This window comes from Triticum urartu, chromosome 1A (genome assembly GCF_056163025.1).
Source record: "Triticum urartu cultivar PI428250 chromosome 1A, HENAU_Tu73, whole genome shotgun sequence".
Taxonomy (NCBI): domain Eukaryota; kingdom Viridiplantae; phylum Streptophyta; class Magnoliopsida; order Poales; family Poaceae; genus Triticum; species Triticum urartu.
Window position 1 is genome coordinate 37,585,319 of NC_141873.1, and position 9,321 is coordinate 37,594,639.

The window sequence follows — 9,321 nt, forward strand, 5'->3', positions numbered from 1 at the left end:
ATATCCTTTAATGATGTCATCCACTTCAAGATCCGGAATCCATGCTTTGGCCCGGATTAGTGCGGTCAGCGCTCCTGCTCTTGCGGCTGCCTTCTTCAGTTCAGTAATCCGGGCTGGTAGCATGGCCAGCTTCTCAAGGGTTTCTTTTATCAGTGTTGGTGCCGGTTTATTGTAGGCTGCAGCGCATATAGCACGCTGGGATCCAGAGTAAAGCTGTTCTATTAAGGTGTAAGCCGCTTTAAGCTTCATCCACATATCAGCGCCCAGATGAGTAATGCGAGTGCCTGTCATGGTTTAATATCAGCTAGACTGGTAAACAATAAGATCTCATGAATCGGACAAACAGCATAAGGAGATACTTACCAAATACGGCGGACGTCATGGCGTTGATTTGCCGCTTCAAACCAGTTAGTTCATCTACAACTGGCTTCAGGCCTACTTCGGCATCCTCAGCTCTTTTGGTTAAACCGGCCTTTTCGGTTTCCCAGTCAGCACGCTCCTTGATAAAAGTCTCCTTTAGCTTTTCCATAGCTGTCAGGGCATTGGTCAGCTCCTCCTTGGCTTTCACAGCCTCTGCTTGTTGGGACTTCACGTTCTCTTTCAGGTTAGTGGTTCGGGCATCTCTATTGCTTAGCTCGGCCTGTAATAGCGAAGATATGTCAACAACAGGATATGTATTTTCGAAGTACTAAGCGTATAACAAGTTATGCACTTCGTACTTGGGGGCTAATGCCTATTTGCTCTATTATCAATACATCTTTTCTAAGTCTCAAGAACAATGAAAGCATTATCCTTGACACTTGGGGGCTAATGTACATCTGTTCAAAACTGACGAATGGATTCAAGACCCGGATTGCCTCACAAAGCTAAACCGGCCTTTGGGGGATACACTGATGAAAGCTACATAACTACATTGGTAAAGTATCAGTTTTGTTTTTACTAAGGACCCGACATATTGAGGGTCAGCAGGAGAGGATTAAAGTATTACAAAGTCCCGGATTACCTCGCAAAGATAAACCGGCCCTTGGGGGCTACTTGGACTAGTGTTTCAACTTTGGAATCAAGAAATAAAGGGAGATGAAAAATACCTCATAGCATTCCTTCATCAAGTTCACCAAACCGGCCTCATAATCTCGTTTTGAGTGCAAACGGTTTAAAAAACCAGAATGGAGATCTTCAGCACTGAGATGAGCATAACTTGACAAATCAGTGCTCCATTTACCCTTCTCCATGGCAGCACGCTCTTCTTTGGCGCTACGGTTGGCCAAGATTACAGGATGGCCAGGAGAGTTGTGGCCCATGCCAGTAATGATAACGTCATCTCTTGAGCCTCCAGTAGTTTTTGTGGGTGATGGTGGAGTGCTAGTAACTCTCACCGGATTAGCCTGGATTGGAGCTTCCGGTTCAGTATCAGGAACAACAGTATCAGCTTCAGTTTGTTCATTTATATTCCGGTCTTGAGGGGGTGGCCTATCAAAGGTAGCATCAGGATGGGGACCCTCCGGTTCATGAGTTTGGTCTGGTTCATCTGTTTGCTCCTGTTCAAGAACCACCTGATTTTCAGACGGATTGTTCACCCGAGCTTTTTTGCTGGGTCTGGCTTTGGCTCTGCAAACAAAAATAAAAGAGGTGAAAATTTAGCATATTACTCAGAATATGCAAAACATTCGAAGAAAGGGTTTGAGTACTTACCCAGCTACAGTTTTGAGAGGAGGGAGTTGGGTTGCTGTTGACTCGCCAAAGGATGAGGGAGGTGTCACCTGATAATTTGAATCGGACGGATTAAGAGGTTGTCTGAAATAACCTGCCTTGGGATAAGAATTGTCAGAAGTGGGGGATACCTTAGATCGGCGCTTCCGAACCAGGGTATCAGGTAAACCGGCCGAAGTGACCTGTTGGCCGTTATGCCGGGTTATCCGGCGAGCTTCATGCTGTTGCGTCTTCAAAATAAATATTGGATCCAAGTAAGCAAGAGGATGATAAAAGCTTACTTTCCGGACCGCTTGATGGGTTTTTTGTGTTGGCATAGAGTCTGAACCGAAGGAAAGGTAATTACCTCTACATCATCAGCCTGGCTGCCTTCTACGTCCTCCTGATAAAGATCATTGTTAATGAGATGCATGAAAAGGGAGCCAAGGGAGTCAAGTTCTACCTCAACTTCTGGTTCCTCTGCATCTTCATCAAGTTCCATGTTGATACGTTCGGCTGTTTTCCGCTTTGAGGTTCGCTTGACGGCTTTGGTTTTGGGACGGGATGGCTTTGCTGCTTTATCTGTGGATTTCTGCTTCTAGAAGGGATCATCACCCTGTTTATACACAAACAGAAGAAAGTTTACAAGTTGAACAATTTAAAGATATTAAAGATAAAAAGGAAGCATAGCACTTATAGCAGGCGGTTTATTTTGAGTGTAGAAGGGGTTCAAGCCGGTTTGGCGACAGACTGATTCCGATTCATTCAAAATTTTCTTAACGCCTTCAGTGACCTCTTCATCGGTTAACTAAATGTTGATGTGGCGTTGGGGGTCTTCTAATTCACCGGTGTACTCACACATTCAACCGGGGCGGTGGCTTAGTGGCAAGATGCTCCAAGATATCCAGCAACACACGAAATCAACGCCTGATAAACCGTTGGCCATAAAGGCCCAGAGCTTGGCGAGTTGAGGGGCATATTTGGCCCGTTCTGCAGAACTTAAACATTGCGGTAATGGATGAGTGTTGGAAAGCCGGTGATCACGGTAGCCTGGAAGAGGGTTCTCATCTTCAGGAGAGGTATCTATGTAGTAGAACCAAGTCTGGTTCCATTCCTTAGGGTGACTGTGCAGTTTGACATGAGGGAATTCAACTTCTTTTTGCTTTTGAACAGATACACCACCAAGTTCAGTGTTGGGACTGTCTACAAATTCTGTACGCCGGTTCAGATGAAAAAAGTCTCGGAACAGCTCAGCAGTTGGTTCTTCTTGTAAGTACACTTCACAGAAGACTTGGAAGTTGCATAGATTGGACACCGAGTTGGGTCCGATATCTTGAGGATGGAGTTGGAAACTGGCAAGCACATCTCGGAAAAACTTCGACCCGGGCGGTTTGAAACCACGACCTATGTGGTCGACAAAGACCACTACCTCACCCTGCCTCGGGGTAGGAGGATTCTCTATTCCTGGAACTCACCATCGAATTTCAGTTTTCTTGGGCAAGGTGCCGATATTGACCATTCCATTCAACTGTTCTTCGGTGACCCGGGAAGGAACCCAGTTGCAAGCGTAAAACTATTTGGCCATTGTGAAACGAAAAGCTGAAAAAGAAATGCCGGTTTACAAATCATTCATGGTGGTACGCAAGATGCAATGGAATAAAGATATACAGATATGTGAAATTGCATAAACCGGAGACTGATACAATAATGAATGACAAGGTCATATCAAGGGTATACATGTGTTGTTAAACCAGACTATTACAATGAATGTAAAGGGGGTTTGCCGGTTTACCAAGGGACTACTGGTGTGAGATAGATTGTTTTTACAAGGGTAAACCGCCTACATGGTAAAGAGGATACAGACCCAAGGTAAAATGACTGAGTAAGGAGAAACAGATTCCGCAAGAGGGCATGGAAAATTTGGATCTATTGAAGACAGGAAATCAAAAATATTTTGACCTAACAAGGGTTGGACCCACAATAGTTCGTAATGCTTCAGATCGGTTTTTGCGTACAAAAGGATTGTTCTGGTAGCGGAAAGTAAGATATTTACGCGCAATATATCAAGCGTGAAGTTTTTAAATCCATAGATGAGGAGGAATAGAGCCGTACTGGAGCCCCGATGAACCTTGATAAACTGCGAAGAACGAATGAACCTTCAACAGATCTACAAAGGGGGAAGGGGAAAGAACTCACAGAGGATGAAGCAACAAAGGAGCACCGTAGTTTTCTAGTACAACCAGGTTGATGCAGTGGCCGATGGAGGAACAGTGGCAAAGCTTGGTAGCGGCGGCGGCGCTCAGGGACAGAGATGTCGCAAGGAGGAAGAAGAGGGAAGTGGAGACAAAGGGGATAAAGAGAAGGGCCCGTGGTCTTATTTATAAGGTGAGACGATAAGTGACAAGTGCGTAAATCAAGGAGCTAGAAATGGATAGTTATTAAGGATGACGCCTCGAGGGTTGAAACGATCATTAATGAAGGGCATCTTCGGCTTCAACGAGTAGATGACATCATAACGATTGGCTGCGGATTTAAAGGATGACGTCACAGCGATTTACCAGATTTATACAAAGGTGCCAGAGCAATAATTTTTCTAAGTATTGGAGATTGACATGAACAAGTTCAAATCAATCTGGGGCCTAGTGTTGGGGATATAGTTACTGGAGGTAAACCGGCTAGGCATGGCCGGATTAGCTCCATGAAGATTGAAGCCCATGAAGATGAGAAGATACTGGCCCTTTAAGAAAGCCCAAGGCCCAAAGACAGATTAAAGCCTGTAGAGGTGAACCAACTTTATCATGTAAACTTGTATTGTAAGTTAGAGGAATAGAGACCGAGCCGGACACCTCTATGATCTGGCCTCGGGACTTTGTAAACCGGCGAGCGTCTACCTGTGTATACAAAGGGATGACCCGACCACGGTTTGAGGACAGAAAACAACAACTCGAGGGCCAGTCAAAGCGGATTCGCTCCCTGGTCATCGAAACCCTAGCAATACCAATCACAACTAGACGTAGGATTTTACCTTCATCGAAGGGGCCGAACTAGTATAAACTCCCCGTGTCCCCTTGTTCGGTTTAACCCCTCTAAGCTAACCCGTTGCGATGGCTCCACGACTAAGTCCTTTCACGAGGACATCTGCCGTGACAAACCCACGACACAACACAAGTCCAGAGTACATGGAAGTTCGAGCATGGACGACTTCTAAGTGGTGGAGAATATTCGCCAAGGTGGAGTTTGCTATATTTGTGTCGAATATTATGTACGCAAGGGGTTACGTGGACTTGGAGATGTAATTGGTGTGGTTAGGTACGAGTTGTGTAGGAGTAGGACACTTGTATCCTAGGCCTCTTATATATGGAGGGACACCACACGTTGTAACCCATGACGACTCGATAGCAACAGGTACGTGGGGGAGCCGACGGCTTGTGCCGACGCCCGGGCGGCCGCTGTTGCCGTATCTTGGGGAGGAGTGCCTGTAGTCATGCCCTGAGGATGTAGCCATATCGGTGAACCTCGTTAACAAATATCGTGCCTCGGTGTGTCGTCTATGATCTTGCATTAGCGTTTTATTCTAACAAGGACGACCACGGCTCGCGGCAGCAGAGAGCTCGGGCAGCGGCGCTGGCCTTGGGGATGCGCGGCCAGGGGCACTCCCGTGACGGGCTGAGGGGGTGGAGTGGGCCGCCAGGAGGTGCGGAAGATGGTGGTGTGGCTAGAGGGGGAGAGGAGGCCCGAGGCGACTGGGATAGCTCGAACTCTGGTGATGGCCGAGGAGGAGCGGCAAAGAAACGACGGGATTGGGCACTTCCCGTGAGCAAATGAGGCGAGGGAGGGAGTGGTGAGGTGCGGAGGAGCTCGGAGCGCTTAAATAGCCGTGGGAGAAGCCTCTAGAGCATCACGGGTGAGCTCGAGTAGTGCTCTAATGAAGGACATGGGCTGGACGCGGCACGGGCATGGTGTTTGCGGCAGAACGGTGATGAAACAGGAGGGGGCCTGGGCACGGGATGACGCAGATGAGCACGAGGGAACTCCTGGATAAGGTTGCATGTCGGGACACAGAGGGAGCGGACGAGCACAGCGGCCGGAACGAGCCAGAGCTCACAATTAGCATGACGTAAGCGTGATCACCGCGTGCATTGGTGCAAGCGTCGCGTTCTGGCCAAGCCGACCATGTCACACGTGTAGTCCCTCAAAGCTAGGTTACAAATGAGGTGATGAATCGATCAGGGGCACTTTGGTTAGATGGTAATGATCCTCTGAAGTTTAATGTTGCAAACTTGATCAAGTCATTGTGATTCACAGGGAGATGCTAAGGGCCAAACATGATGTCTGGGGTGTTTAGGCTAGGGAAGACTATGATCATGTGCACTTAGAGGGGAAATGGACCACAACTTAACATAGTTGCTTTGCAACTACATATTTGGTCCAGAAAAGATATTTGGATGGTGCACTCACATACGTGCATGAAATGAGCTGAAAATGGGCTTGGCCCAATTATTAGAAGAAATGAAGATTCTCAAAAAGTTTCATGCCATTTGGATTAGCCAAACTAGCACTTGCTTCATATAGCTTCTCTCTGGACAGAAACTTGGAAAAATTGCACAGGGCAAATGAATTAATGAATTGAGCCAAAAATTATTGGATAGAGTTGATATGGATAGGAGAATGTCTTGGAAAATTTTGAGCTTAAGTGAAGCAATATAAAATATGGTTGCTTTACAAACTGACAATCTGACCAGAAACCAAAATTTAGAGCTGGGCTCACATAGATAGGTTACATGAGCTCAAATTTTGTGGAGAGTGATGATTTGATCAAATGAAGGACCTTGCAAAATTTAAACTCATTTGGACATGCCTAGCTTGTACTTCCTTCACACAGGCTTCCCTCAGACAGGGACTTTGAAACATTGCTCAGAAATATTTACTAGGGAACTTGAGTTGAATTTTGGTATGGAGCCATTATATGGACAGGAAAAGATGTCCAAAAAGTTTGGGATCAATCAAGTAAAGATAAATGACACTTCCTTCTCAAACAATCTCTCAGGGTAGAATGAGAAAAGGAATATTTGTGAATTATCTTTGATGATGCCAAGGAAGGATTTTGACATATTTGAGGAATATATGACCCAAACAATTTATGAGAAATTTTTGGAAATTTTGGGAGTGACAAAAATATAGGTTGCTTCATAACCTGGGGCAAAAAGGATTATTCCTTTAATAGAAAAATGAATATTCCCAAGAAAAAAATATTGGATTAGGTCAAGGTTGAAAATGACAAGATCTTGGGATGATGATGAGGATGACAAATAACTATAAAACTAAGGAAGACATGATCTTCCCAAGTTTCATAACCACATAGCCACAGAAAAGCAAATCAAATCAAGAAATCCAAGAAAATCATTAGAAAAAGAAAAGGGCAAAATCCAGGGTGTTATGTCGTCTCTTGGGTATCTCTCATGCTACTTGTATGTCGACAATAATCTTTTATCTTCGTAACACACTGACGGTACTCTCTCCCTCGACCATCACTCTATCTCTCTCTAAGTATATCTATGTGTCTCTAACTATGATTCTCCCTGTCAAATCTCTTTCTCTCACACGAACACAAACTTCATCTCTCGGGGTCTTAAATATCTCTACTATTCCCTTGTGTGCCACTAGCACACCCCCTCTCACACATCTCTATCTATGATTCTCCCTGTGAAATCTTTTTCTCTCACACGAACACAAACTTCGTCTCCCGGGGTCTCATTTCTCTCTACTATTCCCCTGTGTGCCACTCGCACACCCCCCTCACATAGAGATGTCTTGCGCTCCTTAGGTATGAGAAGCTACGACCCTTCCTCTTAAATATCTCTTTCTCACACACAAACACAAACTCTGACTCCCAGGGTCTCATATCTCTCCACCATTCTCTTGTATGTCTCTCCCTCTCTCTCTCACACACCCACACACACTCTCCCTAGAGATATCTCGCGTTCCCTGATATGTCTCTGTAGCTATCACTCTCGTTGTGAAATATCTTTGTCTCTCGCAAACACAAAACTCCGTCTCTCGGGATCTCATTTCTCTCTAATATTTGTTTGTATCACTAGTAGAAAACAGGGCTTTGGTCTAGGCCGGGTCAGCCCATTAGACCCGGTTCAGTCCAGAACCGTGACCAATGGGGGCATTGGTCCTGGTTCGTGAGCCCAGGGGGCCGGCCGAGCCACATGGGCCATTGGTCACGGTTCATCTGGACCTTTTGGTCCCGGTTGGTGGGATGAACCGGGACCAATGGGCCTCGCTGCTGGCCCACCACCATTAGTCCCGGTTGGTGGCTTGAACCGGGACCAAAGGCTCCCCTTTAGTCCTGGTTCATGCCACCAACCGGGACCAATGAAGTGCCTATATATAGCCCCTCGCGTAAGAGCAGAGCACACTGCTCTGTTTTTTTCTGGCCGAGGGGGAGAGGGCTTCGTGGTGCTCTAGCTCACCTCCTATGCACACAAGGTGTTCGATGGAATGCCCGAGCCACACTACTTAAGCTTTCTCCTCTCCAAGCTCCACCTCCAAGCTCCATTTTCCACAATATTTGTCTAGGTTTAGCGGTCCGTCACGCCCCGTCCACGTCTTCACCACCGTCAATCACCCGCGCCGAGCTCATCACCGGCACCACCGTGGTGACCCTCTTGTTCTTATCTTCTTTATGAAAGGAAAAATATTCTTACTTGTATGTTTACATAGATACTTGTATTATTTTCTTGTTTACATAGTGCGATGGTTTTGGTATCCGCCCCCGTCGGCCCTCGTCCTGTCTATGATTCGGATGTGGTATATATATTATCTTTATAACTTTGGTTCATTTATTGTTTATGAAAATTATGCCTACCAACGTGACATAGATTTTATTTATGTAGGATGTATGTGAATAGGAAATGCCAACCGACCCTATTGTCGAGAGGTTAAATTTAGTTGAAGAAGAAAACAATTTGTTGAAGGAAAAAAATAAAAAATTGAGGAGGAGAAGATGATATTGGAGTTGCATGTTGCGGATGTCGTCGATGATCACAAGATCAAGATGGATGCAATGCGCTTGAAGATTAGAAAGATTAGAAAATATGCCATTCATACCGAGGCTTGGTATCATTATGCCGTTGGATCAATTGTTACCTTGGTTGCGATTATGATCGCATTTGTTTTCGCATTGAAATGTTTTACATAGTTTCAATGTATGGTTTAATTAATTAGATGCTCTGGAGAGCTATATGTTGTTAGATGAGAACTATGTATGCACTTTGGTTTTAATGTGATGATGAACTTCTATTAATTTGGACACTTAATTATATATAATGCACGCAGATGAACCGGCAATGGATGTACGGTGACAGACACACCTGCGAGTACATTAAGGGCGTGCATGAGGTTCTCGATGCGGCTGAGGCAAACAAGTAGAATGGTTTTATGTGTTGTCCATGCACTGAATGTGGGAATACAAGGTCTTACTCTAACCAGAAAATACTTCACTCCCACCTGCTTTACAAGGGTTTCATGCCACACTATAATGTTTGGACGAGGCATGGAGAAATAGGGGTTATGATGGAAGACGGCGAAGAAGAAGAGTACGATGACAACTATGTGCCCCCTGAA